The following is a 15,997-nucleotide window of genomic DNA, read 5'->3' as shown; positions in this document are numbered from 1 at the left end:
GCCACGATTGAACCCGGGTCTCTGGCACTGTAAGCGCTGTAAGACAGCAACTCTACTGCTGCGCCACCATGGAATGGACAGAGTATAGAAGGGTTTACAGCTATATATAACCTTTCCCATGCTTGGAGGAAGATCTCAAAGTCTTTCACGCTCAGTGGAGCACTTTTTCATATGAAACATAAGAAATAGGATCAGGAACAGGGCAAGCCATTCAGTGAGGTTGGGACCATAGTGTCATAGAGTCAGTGTGGAAACAGGCCCTTCTGCCCAACTAGCCCATGCTGGCCAACATGCCCCATCATATGTTGGGCAACTTTCTTTACAGTGGTGAGTGCCTGGAACATTGCCGAAATTGGTGGTTGAAGCAGGTACGATGAGAGATTTGAGAGACTTTCAGAAAGGCATGTGGATATGTAGGGAATGGAGGCATATGGATTATAGATTAATTATAGATGGTGTTAGCATTATGTTCGGCACAGACATTGTAGATGGTAGGTAGACACAAAATACTGGAGTAACTCAGCAGGACCGGCAGCATCTCTGGAGAGAAGGAATGGGTGACGTTTTTGGTCGAGACCATTCTTCAGACTGAGAGTCAGGGGAGAGGGAGACACAGAGGTATGGAAGGGCTCAAAGAGCATGTAAGGTGTGAAAAGGACAGATCAAAGCAGGTGATGATCAAGGGAGAGTACAATGGTTCATTGTTGGCTGAAGGGGAAGGTGAGAACCAAGCATACAAACAGTAAAACACAGTAAAAGACTGAAGGGCCTGTTCTTATCCTCACGCTGCCTCGGCAAGGCCAGCAGCATAATCAAGGATGGGTCACATCCCGGCCACTCCCTCTTCTCCCCTCTCCCATCAGGCAAAAGATATAGAAGTACGAAAACACACACCTCCAGATTCAGGGACAGTTTCTTCCCAACGGTTATCAGGCAACTGAATCATCCTACCACAACCAGAGAGCAGTCCTGAACTACTGTCTACCTCTTTGGTAGCCCTCGAACTATCCTTGATCGGATTTAGCTGGCTTTACCTTGCACTAAACGTTATTCCCTTATCATGTACCTACACACTGTAAATGGCTCGATTGTAATCATGTATTGTCTTTCTGCTGACTGGATAGCACGTAACAAAAGAATTTCACTGCACCTCGGTATACGAGGCAATAAACTAAACTGAACTGTTCTATATGCGATGATATTGGAGTTATTAAGCACATCAGACAATCAAGCTCCACAGCTTATAGACACAAAATGCTGGAGTAACTCAGCGGCACAGGCAGCATCTCTGGAGAGAAGGGATGGATGACATTACGGGTCAAGACCCTTCTTCAGATCCAGAAACGTCACCCTTTCCTTCTCTCCAGAGATGCTGCCTGTCCCGCTGAGTTGCTTCAGCTTTTTGTGTCTATCTTCGATTTAAACCGTTCCTTTCCACACAAGCTCTACAGTTCAACGGACCAAGGAATGGGTCTGGGACTGATCCAATGTCCAAAGACAGGCAGCTCGATTTGTTACTAACACCTATGAGAGCGAAGCGAGTGTCACCAAACATCTGAATTCTCTGGGGTGGAACCCTCTCCAAGACAGACGTGAAGCTCACCGTTTGACCTGTTTTACAAAATGTTAAATGGTCAGCTCGACATAGATTACAAGACCTACACCAAACCCAAACCAATTAGGAGCAGACGGGCATTCGATCCAATTTGTGATCCCAGCTACAAAGACAGATGTATACAGCAATTCGTTCTTCCCCCGCACAATTAAAGCAGGGAATAATCTCCACCCAACTATAGTTACCCAACCAGATGCAACTACATTTAAAGTAGCTCTTTCTTCCCAATAACCCTTTCTGGCTTAAGTCCTCCCTCCACCACCTCCAGTTTAAATTCCATTTGGAATATTTTGGAGGACCAAGAACCCAAGAAACCAAGAAACAATGGAATTTAATGCAGATCCTACCTGCTAAATTTCTCTCAAAAACATTGCACTTACCATGTACTTGAACATTTCTAAATAAGTTTTCAAGAGAAAGGATTTCATCGAGATATCCTTGAAAGAAAACCAGGCTGATAAAAATTTGAATAAAGCAGAGATCTTAGTTATTCTCTGCTGCCTTTTTAAAGAAAAGATCGACAACTACATTTCCGAGGTTTTGCTCTGATTTTGAGCTTCTTTTGATTTCTTCAAGATGTCATCTGTATTTCCTTTACACATTGCTGCTGTAAAATGTGCTCCAATATATATGAGAATAAAACAACCAATGGTTATTCTTTCACATTTTGGCTCTTCAAAATGTTGCATATTATAAAACCGAGGTAATAAATATATTCCTTTTAATTTCGTTTTTCAAATATAAACCCAGTGGTTATTCAGTCATCCTGGCAGCAAACAAAGATGAACTGCTGGTTGAAAAGAGCAGTTTGAACCTTGAAGGTTTCGTGATGGCTTTGGAAGTCCCTAGATGTATTTCTCCAAAGGAATTGTTATATTTTCACACTGGGTTTTGTAAACTAGGACATATTTAGGGAGAATGACAGCTGGCTGGCCGTGGCAGGTTTATAAAACTCAAGGGTGATCTAAACATTTGTCTTTAACTATTTACTCCGCCAGCTTTACCATCTTTGTAGCTTCCTTAAAAGCCGTTGAACTTCTTCCAGTTCTGATGAAATGTTTTCCCTCTCCATAGATGCCACCAGAGCGGTTATGTATAGCCAGCCACTTTCTGTCTTTAGACTTGAACACAAGTCGTTTTAAGCTAGATTCAAGATTCAAGAGAGTTTATTGTCATGTGTCCCTGATAGGACAATGAAATTCTTGCTTTGCTTCAGCACAACAGAACATAGTAGGCATGACTACAGAACAGATCAGTGTGTCCATATACCATTATTTAAATATATACACACATGAATAAATAAACTGATAAGGTGCAAATAAACAGATAATGGGCTATTAATGTTCAGAGTTTTGTCCGAGCCAAGTTCAATAGCCTGATGGCTGTGGGGAAGTAGCTATTCGTGAACCTGGTCGTTGCAGTCTTCAGGCTCCTGTACCTTCTATCTGAAGGTAACGGGGAGATCAGTGTGTGGCCAGGATGGTGTGGGTCCTTGATGATACTGCCAGCCTTTTTGAGGCAACGACTGCGATAAATCCCCTCGATGGAAGGGAGGTCAGAGCCGATGATGGACTGGGCAGTGTTTACTACTTTTTGTAGTCTTTTCCGCTCCAGGGCGCTCAAGTTGCTGAACCAAGCCACGATGCAACTGGTCAGTATGCTCTCAACTGTGTACCTGTAGAAGTTATAGAGAGTCCTCCTTGACAATCCGACTCTCCGTAAACTTCTCTGGAAGTAGAGGCGCTGATGTGCTTCCTTAATAATTGCATTAGTGTTCTCGGACCAGGAAAGATCTTCAGAGATGTGCACACCCAGGAATTTGAAGCTCTTGACCCTTTCAACCATCGACCCGTTGATATAAACGGGGCTGTGGATCCCCCTCCTACTCCTTCCAAAGTCCATAATCAGTTCCTTGGTTTTGCTGGTGTTGAGGGCCAGGTTATTGTGCTGGCACCATATGGACAGTCGCCTGATCTCTCTTCTATATTCTGACTCATCCCCATCAGTGATACATCCCACAACAGTGGTGCCGTCAGCGAACTTGATGATGGAGTTCGCACTATGACCGGCTACGCAGTCATGAGTATAGAGTGAGTACAGCAGGGGGCTGAGCACGCAGCCTTGAGGTGCTCCCGTGCTGATTGTTATCGAGGCTGACACATTTCCACCAATACGGACAGACTGTGGTCTGTGGATGAGGAAGTCGAGAAGCTACAAACTTGGCTTTCAAAAATGTATGAGTGCATAATGCAAGTTGGCTGCTATTGGTATAGCACAATGTCTTACAGACTTCTATAGGACAGGCCAGCATTTTACTTGTGCTAATGAATGAATTTTGAAATAAATATAGGAAGCATTTTATCAGGATGCATCACAGCTTCGTTTGGGAACAGCTCCATCCACAGCCCAGACCATCACACAAACCAACCTCCAATCTATTGACTCCATTTGAACCTCACGCTGCCTCGGCAAGGCCAGCAGCATAATCAAGGACGTGTCGCTCCATGGCCACCCTCCTCCCCTATCAGGCAAAAGGTATAGTAACGTGAAAATACACACCTCCAGATTCAGGGACAGTTTCTTCCCAGCTGGTATCAGGCAACTGAATCATCTTACCACAACCAGAGAGCAGTCCTGAACCACTATCTACCTGTTTGGTGGCCCTCGGACTATCCTTGATCGGATTTAGCTTGCTTTACTTTGCACTAAACGTTATTCCCTTATCATGTATCTATACACTGTAAATGGATCGATTGTAATCATGTATTGTCTTTCTGCTGACTGGACAGCACGCAACACAAACTTTTCACTGTACCTCGCTACACGTGACAGTAAAGTAAACTGAAACTGAATTGAAACAAAAAGATTTAGAATGATAGAGCTATATAGCTGGGGGGGTAACAGTTCATGTCCGGTCCTATCCATGTACCCGTCTAAGTGACTTCAAAATATCGCAATTGCACCTGTCTCCACCACTTCCCCTTGCATCTCATTCCATATCTGTATGTAAAATATAGTCCCTGAAAGAAAGTCAATTTTACTGTAAACTCTGTTGTTCCTCCCCCCTCCAATCCCCCCCTTTCCCAGACCTGTATATATGACGAAAGTAAACACAAAATGCTGGTGTAACTCAGCGGGACAGGCAGCATCTCTGGAGAGAAGGAATGGGTGACGTTTTGGGTCGAGACCCTTCTTCAGACAAAGTCACGGGAAAGGGAAACTAGAGATATAGACGATGATGTAGAGAGATAAAGAACAATGAATGAAAGATATCCAAAGAAGTAACGATGATAAAGAAAACAGGCCATTGCTGGCTGTTTGTTGGGTGAAAACGAGAAGCAAGTGTGACTTGGGTAGGGGAGGGATAGAGTGAGAGGGAATTTGAAGTTAGAGAAATCAAATTCATACCACTGGGCTGTAAGCTGCCCATGTGAAATATGAGCTGCTGTTCCTCCAATTTGCCTCACTCTGACAATGGAGGAGACCTACATGCCAGCGACTCCTCTGCCCCTCACCTGGATATATGATGCAGTGGAGTTGCCAGAGGACATACAACAGCTACATTGCACACACACACTTCAATGTCATTTGGATGATTTTTCCTCACTGCCTGTTGCAGCCCAATCATTGATTCTTTAGCAGGATCCCTAACCATCACTCAAACCATCTCCGCCTGAGCACAGCTCTGACCCTTGCCTTGCCCCATCTGAGGATGAACGCAGCCCTCCCCCACCCCATTATGTTGCAAACCCACCCTTGCCCCACGCCTCAGGTTACGAGCCCACCCGCATTCACGCCAATAGATCGTAAGACCGCCCCTTGCCCGCCCCTCCCAGATAGCTGGACCACTGTGGCACGGTGGCGCAGCGGTAGAGCTGCTGCCTTACAGCGCTTGCAGCGCCCGAGACCCGGGTTTGATCCCGGCTACGGGTGCTCTCTGTACGGTGTTTGTACCTTCTGCCTGAGACCTGCGTGGGTTTTCTCCAAGATCTTCGGTTTCCTCCCACACTCAAAAGATGTACAGGTATGTAAGTAAATCGGCTTGGTAAATGTGAAAATGGCCCCTAGTGTGTGTAGAAGAGTGTTAATATGCGGGGATCGCTGGTCAGCGCGGACCCAGTGGGCTGAAGGGCCTGTTTCCACGCTGCATCTGTAAACTAATCTAAAGTAAACTAAACCCTTAGTCACCCACCAAATTAGGTCCACCCTTCTCACCCACTAGATTGCAAAGGCTACTCTTGCCTGGCTTATCCCATATGAACATGAACCCAAACCTTGGCCATCACATGTTGCCCACCCCCTTAGATTGAAGCCCAATATTTCCCCAGCTCCCTCTCAATGCAACCCCAATCTAACAATTCCAAATTAAATCAACCCTTTGCTTATTCTCAACACCAAACTTCATGTGTATACCTGACGAATGAGAACTAACACCTTTTATTGCCAATCTGTGCAATTTACCGGTTCTAAGTGAAAATTAATCATTTGAAATTCAGGTCTAGATGCTGAGGAAAAAACAATTCTGCACTGACCTTCTTCACCTTAATTATTCTAGCACTCAATCAAAACAGGTTTATAATGAGACAAACTTGCTCCTGAAAAGAAACAGCTCAACTCCTATGGGTCTGCACTGCAATGTGGACCATTGATATGTTTCAGAATGAGTCAAGCAAACTGCTCCCAGAGAGAGTAAGTTCAGGAAATTGGCCACTGGATGTCGAAGGAGTGAGGATCATTTTCTTAATTCAAAGTAAGAATTGTTGACACTTTCACTTTTATTCTAATCTGTCAATGTCCGCCTTAAAAATATCTAGGCATCCGCTGCTCTAGATGTCAGCTGATTTACATCGGTGAGACCAAGCGTAGGTTGGGCGATCGTTTCGCTGAACACCTCCGCTCAGTCCGCAATAACCTACCTGACCTCCCGGTGGCTCAGCACTTCAACTCCCCCTCCCATTCCCAATCCGACCTCTCTGTCCTGGGTCTCCTCCATTGCCAGAGTGAGCAACAGCGGAAATTGGAGGAACAGCACCTCATATTCCGTCTGGGGACCTTGCGTCCTTATGGCATTAACATAGAATTCTCCCAATTTGGCTAGCCCCTGCTGTCTCCTCCCCTTCCTTAACCCTCTAGCTGTCTCCTCCCATCCGCCCGCCCTCGGGCTCCTCCTCCTCCTCCCCTTTTCCTTCTTTCTTTCCCCCACCCCCCATCAGTCTGAAGAAGGGTTTCGGCCCGAAACGTCGCCTATTTCCTTCGCTCCATAGATGCTGCTGCACCCGCTGAGTTTCCCCAGCAATTTTGTGTACCTTAAAAATATCTATTGTGTTCGCCCTCCACAGCGGTCTGTGGCAATGAGTTCCACAGATTCAACACAGTCTGACTGAAGAAATTCCTTCTCATTGCCTTTCCAAAGGTACGTCCTTTTATTCTGAGGCTATGGCCTCTTGTCCTAGACTCTCCCACTGGTGGAAACATCCTCTCCACATCCACTCTCCACAGGCCTCCTAGTTTAGCAGCATCAGAGAGCTCCACTGTCACATCTGAAACTTTAGCGGCAAATGTTTTCTCAACTAAGATATCACAGCACTTCGTTGAAGAAGGCTGAAAGGGTTATTGTTGATTTCTAGGTTCATATTTACCATGGGAAAAGCAGATTATTGAGCCTTCTTTTTCTCGCCTCAGGAGTTCCACCTGAGGCATGTGTAAGACATCTTGAAACTTTTAATCGGGGGTAAGGGGGGGGGTCAAATGTCTGCTTTTGGGTATTTATGCCAAGCAGAGTCTCCTTTGTTGCGCTCATTCCTCCGCTACGGTGATCTCTTACACAATGTAACATGAAAAATGCCAAACGTGAAATTAGAAAGGTATCAAAAGTCTTTCAACAGAAAAAAGATCATCTCGCTATTCGATCCCTGAGGTTCCGTCCTCCTGCCTACGTGTCGGATAAGAAGTTATAGTTTTGTTCATCCATTTATTTTTTATTTTTGTGGAAATTTGACGAAAGTGCTTAGACCAGCTCTCTTTGAGGGAGCGACAGTTTCCCAGTTGGACAGCAAGAGGTCAGTGCCTGGGTTCCTTAAAGGACTCCCATTTCGCTTTGTTCTGCAGAGTACCACTTTGAATCCACCATGTGCTGTTCGCTTAATGGCTTCCGTATGTTGGGAGTGTTCACATCGCAGGTGTGTGGATATAAACCTTGCCATCTTGCAACCCCCACCTCCCCCTCGAATCTCACCCCCTGAGTCCCACACTTGCTTGCTAAACTCAAAGCGTTAAGAAAAAAATATTTGTCAAATTTTGGAGCATGAAAGGAACACCATTCAAAGCCTTGCCTGCAGCTACCAGAAAACAGAAGAATTCCTCTGTCTGTTTATACTTCACCTCAAAAAATGTAGAAAATTCCAAGCCTCGCTACTTCTTTGCACTGCTTTATATTTCAAAGGGTTGTAAACCATTATTGTCTGTGCAGCTGGTTTAATCTATTTTTGTAATCTCCGACGTTAAAAGTAAATTTATTTTATTGATGGCAACATAAAGGAAAATCTCATGTCTGAATGGGTTCGGCATGCACAAGTCCCCTCAGTAACTGAGTACTTTCGCCAGTTCAGCTGAAACTTTGAAAGGAGAAGTTATTGTCTTTCATTTATTTAAAAATAAAACAACCTGCTTCTAAGTCTAATCATTGCTTTCAAATTCCACGCTATGATATTAGGGGAACTCACTGTTTGTATTGTGAGGTTCATTTATTAATGGTTCATTTTTAACAAGCCATTTTTACTATACATAGATACCCGATCATGTTCTATTCTCTCCAGTTTACATCTATTTCCCTGCCTGGGACATGGGTGCAGTGACCTTAAGGGTAGTTATTAATTAGAGGGATTGGTACACAACTCATTTTGGGTTGTTCTGATGAAGGGATAATCACATCCATGTGGATGTGCAGTTTACTAAGGAGTACAAATCCCTTGGAGTGCACCTGGACAGTAAACTGGACTGGTCCAGGAACGCTGGGGCCCTGTACAAGAAGGGACAGAGCCGGCTGGACTTTTTGAGAAGGCTCCGCTCCTTCAACATCTGCAGTAAGATGCTGCAGATGTTCTACCAATCGTGGAAGCCAGTGCCATCTTCTTCGCTGTCGTGTGCTGGGGCAGCGGGGCGAAGGTCGCGGAGGTCAACTGGATTAACAAACTCATCAGGAAGGCTGGCTCCATCCTGGGTTGGATTCACGGGAGCTTGGTCTTGGAAGGAAGGATGCTCCTCAAACTGCGGAGCATCTTGGCCAATACAGCTCACCCCCTCCATGACACACTGGTCAACCTGAGAAGCACCTTCTACAGACTGGTTCCATCAAGATGCAGCACAGAATGCCACAGGAGATCCTTTCCGCACTGTGGCTATCAAACTGTACAACTCCTCCCCTTCTGTCATGGGGTTGACTGACTCTAATCCAAACAGCATTCTGGTGGAACTCTTCTGCATCCTCTACAAATTGTTCACATCCTTCTGGTAATGGGGCAACCAGAACTGGTTTAGTTGCTGACCATCTAACCATGAAGCCATGGATGATATCACAGTCAAAATCTATGGGGTTGATATTGCTTCATTCACTTTGCCTTGGTGGCCCAAACAAATCTTTCCATTTGTCTTGAACCTGAAAGATTAAATCTATTGTGTAGAAAGGAACTGCAGATGCTGGTTTAAACTGAAGGTAGACACACAAAAAGCTGGAATAACTCAGCGGGTCAGACAGCATCTCTAGCTGTGGGCTAGGTGAAAGTGAGTTATGGACAATGAGACAAAACAATATGACTTACCTTCGCTCAGTCCACCTGGGCCTACCTGATGCCTCGATTGTCTAACACTTTAAATCATCCTTCCCATTCCCACACTGACCTTGCTGGCCTGGGCCTGCTCCACTGTCAAATGCAAATTGGAGGAACAGCACCTCATATTTTGCTTGGGCAGCTTAGAACCCAGCCGTATGAATATTGAAGACAGACACAAAATGCTGGAGTAACTCAGCCAGATAGGCAGCATCTCTGGATAGAAGGAATGGGTGACATTTCAGGTCGAGACCATTCTTCAGACTCTTCAGACAGGTATGAATATTGATTTCTCTAACTTCCCTTGCATTCCCTCTCTCTCCATCCCTCCCCCACCCAAGTCGTTGTACCAGGTTCAAAATCGTCTCGTTGAGTCTCATTGTGTAACTCGTTCTCACCCGGCCCACAGCTAACAACGGCCTGTTTAATTTATCATCATTACTTTTTTGCATATCTTTCATTCATTGTTTCTATATCTCTCTACATAATTGTCTATATCTATCGTTTCCCTTTCCCCTGACTCTCAGTCTGAAGAAGGGTCTCGGCCCGAAACATCACCTCTTCCTTTTCTCCAGAGATGACCCGTTGTCTGACCCATTGAGTTACTCCGGCGTTTTTATGTCAATCTATACATTAAATCTATTTATTTTTCCACATATGCTGCCTGACTTCCACCACTTTCCAATTTGGTTTCAGATTTCCAGCATCTGCTGGGGTTTTTTTCTCCAAATTTTATTAATCAAGGTTCTTTGCTGATTTGCATGTCACCCGCTCTAAGTCTAGGACAAGCCGCGTCCGACTTGAGTCTTTTCTACAGCACGTTCTAAATACAATGCGAAAAGGGGCACATAGGTGAGATCATCCTTTCAGCAAGCACATAATTGTTTCAACACTTTGAATTATACAAATCAATTAACTCTGACATAGAACTTTATCGTAGCACTAATCACCTGGAGACGTCAATAAATATTTCTATTCTTTACAGAAAAAATGAGGGCCTGACTGTGAATTTAAAGCTCAGATGGTCCTTGGAAAATCATCTCAACTCCCACAAATACTTAACAAATTTAGAATAAGTTTATTTACAATAATAATTTAAGGATTTAATTGGTGCTTTCACTACCCGCAGGACATGTGAAGTAATAGTTAGTGCTCTGCATCAGTGCAGCATTTACAATTTATTTAAAGATGTGATTAACATCCTCCCAGAGGCTCCCTGCCCAAAGAAAAATCAAAATACCTTACACTATAAAACACACACTTTCAGTTTAAGTTGTCATGTAGGTTTATCCAAACCTATAGTGCCACACAGTTAGTAACGTTGCTGCCTCTCAGCTCCAGCGACTTCAGCTTAAATCTCTGCTGCTCTCTATGTGGAGTTTGCACATACTACCTGGGACCACATGGATTTCCGATACGATACGATAGAACTTTATTTATCCCAGGAGGGAAATTGATCTGCCAACAGTCATGTAAACACAAAATCCATGAAACATGAAATTGAAGTGACCAGTGGAAAGGATTGGGGATGTGAAAAGATTGGGAGGGGGGGGGGGGGAGAGAGGAATCAGTCAGTCTCCCCCACGACAGAAGTGGGGAGGAGTTGTACAGTTTGATAGCCGCAGGGCAGAAGGATCTCTGTGGCGTTCTGTACTGCATTTGGTAGAACCAGTCTGTTGCTGAAGGTGCTCCTCAGGTTGACCAGTGTGTCACGGAGGGGGTAAGCTGTACTGTCCATGATTCTCCGCAGTTTGAGAGGTATTCTCCCCTCCAAGACCAAGTTCCTTTGGACATTCTGGTTTTGATCTACTTTCCAGAGTAGAGAGTGAGAGAAAAGCCACGCGGTCATGGGCAGAACGTACAAACTCCACACAGACAGCACCCGTAATAGGAATACACTTTATTGTCATTATAAATACATTAAACAAGATTTAACAAATGTAGTCGGGATCAAACTGGGTCTCTGGCGCTGCAAGCGCTGTAAGGCAGCAACTCTACCACTGTGCCACCGTGCCATGTGACCAATCAACTTTTAAATTAATAAACTGATTACTAAAGATACAGTTCGGAAACAAGCACTTTTGCCCACCGAGTCTGCCCACCAGTGAATCCCGCACATTAGCACTAACATCAACCTTGTGCACGGTGTTAAGTATTGTGTAAATATATAATTTGCATGCCTTGATCAGATGAATGCAAATACTTTCATAAAACATCTCGTTCATAAAATTGCCGTCTCAGAAAAATAAACAAGGGGATAATTTGATTGCACACGGTGGAAAACCATCCAAAGATCTGAACTGCTTGGCTTCTGCTCACAATAATTTCGAAGCCACCCTGTTTTAAATCGTTAATTATTTCAGCAATTTTATAGCAAAATTCAAAAAAATCTAGTGTTTAACTTTGTAGACGTGCCGGCAACTACCGTTACAAAATAACAAGCAATGGATGTAAGCAATGATTTTTTTTTTTTTGCACCACAATTTGCAGATGCGGGTGGCCCTTTAAGATAGAGCTTTCTCCAGATGGGTGCCTAACAAGAGTCCTCTCTGCCAGTGGCACATAATTGACCAATGCACAATGACAGGTTTTTATTCGTAATTATGGTACCGGGATAGCAAGCTGGATGGTGTTGAGGAAGCTGCAGCATGCCATCAGTGCAGGCAAATTAAGCAAATAAAGAAACAATGGCTCGTGGCTGTGTGACTGGGGGTGGAGATTCATGCGCTCGTTATCTTGTAAGGATTTCAATTGACCCACAATACTGGGTGGATGGCGCATACTGATTTGTGAAGATTTTTTTTGTGTGTGTTGAAAATAAAAGGATTTAGAGCAGTGAAATGCTAATGGAGGGAAGTTTATTTTTAGTTCTGCCTTTTAGTTGCAGTGGATGGCAATATTATTGTGTTCAGACTGCAACTTAGTTCAGGAAGTTGCTGCCAGTGATTTGTGGATCAACTTTCAGCATATCTGAATATCATTCTATTCCGGCAGAAGGGTCTCGACCCGTAACATCACCCATTCCTTCTCTCCAGAGATGCTGCCCAGCCTGCTGAGTTACCCCAGCATTTTGTGTCTATCTTCGGTTTAAACCAGCATCCCTTCCTGCACCTTTGAAATTAACTTTGGGATTCATCATTCCTCTTTTCCCACGAGTAAAGGGCCTGTGCCACGAGCATGCGACTGCATGCGACAAGCGCGACCTAACGTGGTCGCTTGAGCCGTACGGCCTCGCGGGGCCGGTCCCACTTCGATCGCCGGAGTCGTATGGAGTTGTGCGGAGCTGGTCCTGACAATGCGCGGGGTTCCGACAAACTGACACTGTCTTAAATTTCCGCGCGGCAACGGTCTGCCGGCCTGCAGCCGCATTGAGGCCGTACGCATCCCCTCGACGGGCGTGCACAGCGCCTCGACGCTATACGCAGCATATTGGCGGCGTACGCAGCGTCTTGACGCTCGAACTTCACGTCAACTCGTACGGGATCACTGGACCTCCGCGCGGCCCCCGCTTCCGGTTTGGTCACATGCTGGTGGGACAGGCCCTGTACGGGGATCACTCGACCTCCGCCCGGCCCCCGCGTGGCCCCCCGCTTCCGGTTTGTGTCGTGCTTGCCGTGGGACAGGCCCTTAAGACAGTAGCTTCATTAGATATTCGAACTGTAATGATTATAAGATGTGCATAAGTGTACAATTTTATAAAATGTGTATATGTGACTGCACATTTTCTTAAAACAAATGAGTGCAAGAAAACTGAAAATATATCTGTGAATATACTTTATTGGAAAAACATATATGGTCGCACAATTTCATCAGTGTGTGAACATTAACTTTCTTGAGATATATTTTGTTGTAATGTGTCATGAAAAAAGGATGAAGTCACATTTTCATTAAACGTATACGTTCATGAGTATTGTGTAAATACACAATTTGCATGCAATTCACATGAATGCAAATACTTTCATAAAACATCTCTTTCATAAAAATGCCATCTAAGAAAATAAACAAGCATAATTTAATTGCAGAGAGTGGAATAACATTCGAAGATCTGAAGTATTAATCTTCTGCCCACAATAATTTGGAAGCTACCTACTTTAAATCGTCACTTATTAGAGCAATATTATGGTTGGCATGGTATGAAGAAACACCTGTTGTTGGTTTGTTTAATGATATACATATTTCATTGTTGCAGAAAGGATGCAGGTTTCCTGCAGCCACTTGCACTGTCAAAGCTGCATCATTTGAGCTGCGAACAGTACAGTTGCATGGAATATTGCGCAGGAAGGAACTGCAGATGCTGGACAAAAGATAGACAAAAAAAGCTGGAATTAAGGGCCTGCATGCGATTGCATGCGATTGCGTGCATTTGGTGCGACCAAACGGAAGCGGAGTTCACGCTAAGTACGCGCTAAGTACGCGCTAAGGACGGGCTAAGTACGCGCTAAGTACGCGCTAAGTTCGCGCGTGATGTCATTTGCGTCACGCTTACCAATCAGCTGGGCAGGAGGCGGGCCGACTGAATTTGGGCGTCACACAGCGTCGGTCGGTGACGTCATCACGCAACGCCATGCTGGGCGGTGACGTCATCGCGCAATGCCACACGCTAGGCGTACGCCGTCAAGACGCTGCATACGCCGTCAAGGCGCTGCGTACGACCGCAATGCGCCTGCGTGCCGACAGGCCGTTGGCGCGTGAAGATTTCGGACACTGTCAGATTTTCAGAGCCCCGCGCAATGTCGGGACCAGCCCCGCACAACTCCGCGCTTCTAAGTGGGGCCGGCCCCGCGTGGCCATACGGTGCCCGTACACCTCAAGCGACCACGAGGTCGCGTAATTTGCGAGCCAAGGTCGCGTAAGTGGGACAGGCCCTTACCTCAGCGGGTCAGACAGCATCTTTGGAGGAAAGGAATTTGTGACCCACTGAGCAACTCCAGCTTTTTGTACCAACTATGGAATATCGTGGCTGCAGTTTGTAAAATGTAGTCAGGTGGTCAAAATTTTTAAAAGGCAAAAAAAAACAGAAAACAGTCTCAAATTGAATTACTTGCACTTTCCTTCAATGTCATAGCCAAGAACAAAATGCCAAACAGCATTCACTACTTGGTGAAGATGGTAATGGTAGTTGGAAGAAGAGAATGGTCCCATCTACACTAGTTGCACCTGTCTTTCTTTGACCTACATCCTCTCTAAACCTATCATATCCATGTACCTGTCCAAAGTACATGGTTGTTTATCTGCCGGCAGAAATTGGAGAACCTGGATGCTGTCTGAAGAAGGGTGTCGACCCGAAACGTCACCCATTCCTTCTCCTCAGAGATGCTGCCTACCCCGCTGAGTTACTCCAGCATTTTGTATCTATCTCAGCTTCCAGCGTTGGTATTTCCATCCTTCCATACTTTGCATTTCCAATCCTTCTTGTTCACTATTCTTTTATCCTAATTGAATATGTGTAGGCTACCGTTCTGTATTCAGCAGTGTTACAAGTCTAAGGTTTGGAGAGTTCTGCATGGAGATTGTTTCAACAGTGTTCCATTGTACTCTGAGATCCAGCGTCATCCTGTCATTCTTGATAAAAATGTTGTTTTAAGGACTTTGTAACTCTCCTCTCATTTCTGGCTTGTAGTGTCCTCAGTTTTTGCACTAATTCCTGGCATAGTAACTATACAAATGCTTTGGAGCAGTGTCTGAGTCTTTGCACTTCTGCTGTTTTGTTTAGCTTTGAGATACAGTGCGGAAACTGACCATTCGGCCCACCATGTCCATGCTAACCAGTGATCCCCGTGCACTAGCACTTTTCTACACACTAGGGATAGGTATGTTGCAAAGCCTACCTGAAGCGTCTTTGAAAATCTGCCGCTGCGGGTGTGCGCGATTTTGGCGCCGTTTAGAGGGGGCGGGTTTAAAACGCGATTTTCTCTAGGCTGTTCAAATCGAAGATGTTCAGCCTAGTTAATTATTAACGAAAAATCGCTGGAAGACCCCGTCGCAAAAGCTATTATTAGGTTTAAAGGCCTTGAATAATAGTTATAGTAGTTTAAAAATCAATCTCTAAACCCGCGACCGCCAGCAACCGCAGGGTCTCATAAAGCAAACCACTGAAGGTTGGCTGTATATTTTTACATTAAAAAGGGCTTCTAAAGATCCCTTTATACAAAGTTTAATATTGCGAGTAGCTCAATTTGGGCCTATTATATCCCGCAGTATTTTTCTGGGCATTTGGGGCACAAATCTACCGCAATGTGAACGTTCTAAACCAGCGCGTTCCACAGGGACCCACTGGAAAGCTGATTTAAATGGGCATTTATTTACAGCAATTAAACACTAAATTCCTTCCATTTGGCCTATAAATGAATGTAAATGAGATTTTAAAATCATGTTTTATTGTGAATTATTTGTGAATATTATTTGGACATTTAGGCTATTTAAAAATGTTAATCATTTATTAAGAAATGGATAGATGTTTAGATCTAGTAATTGAAGTCTGAAATTAGCTACAATTAGGTAACTAACTAATTATATGCTTTAATTTCAGGTCATCCAAGTAAGATTATTTTATATT

The sequence above is a fragment of the Amblyraja radiata genome, chromosome 9 (genome assembly GCF_010909765.2).
Source record: "Amblyraja radiata isolate CabotCenter1 chromosome 9, sAmbRad1.1.pri, whole genome shotgun sequence".
Lineage (NCBI taxonomy): Eukaryota > Metazoa > Chordata > Chondrichthyes > Rajiformes > Rajidae > Amblyraja > Amblyraja radiata.
This window is presented reverse-complemented; position numbering follows the sequence as displayed.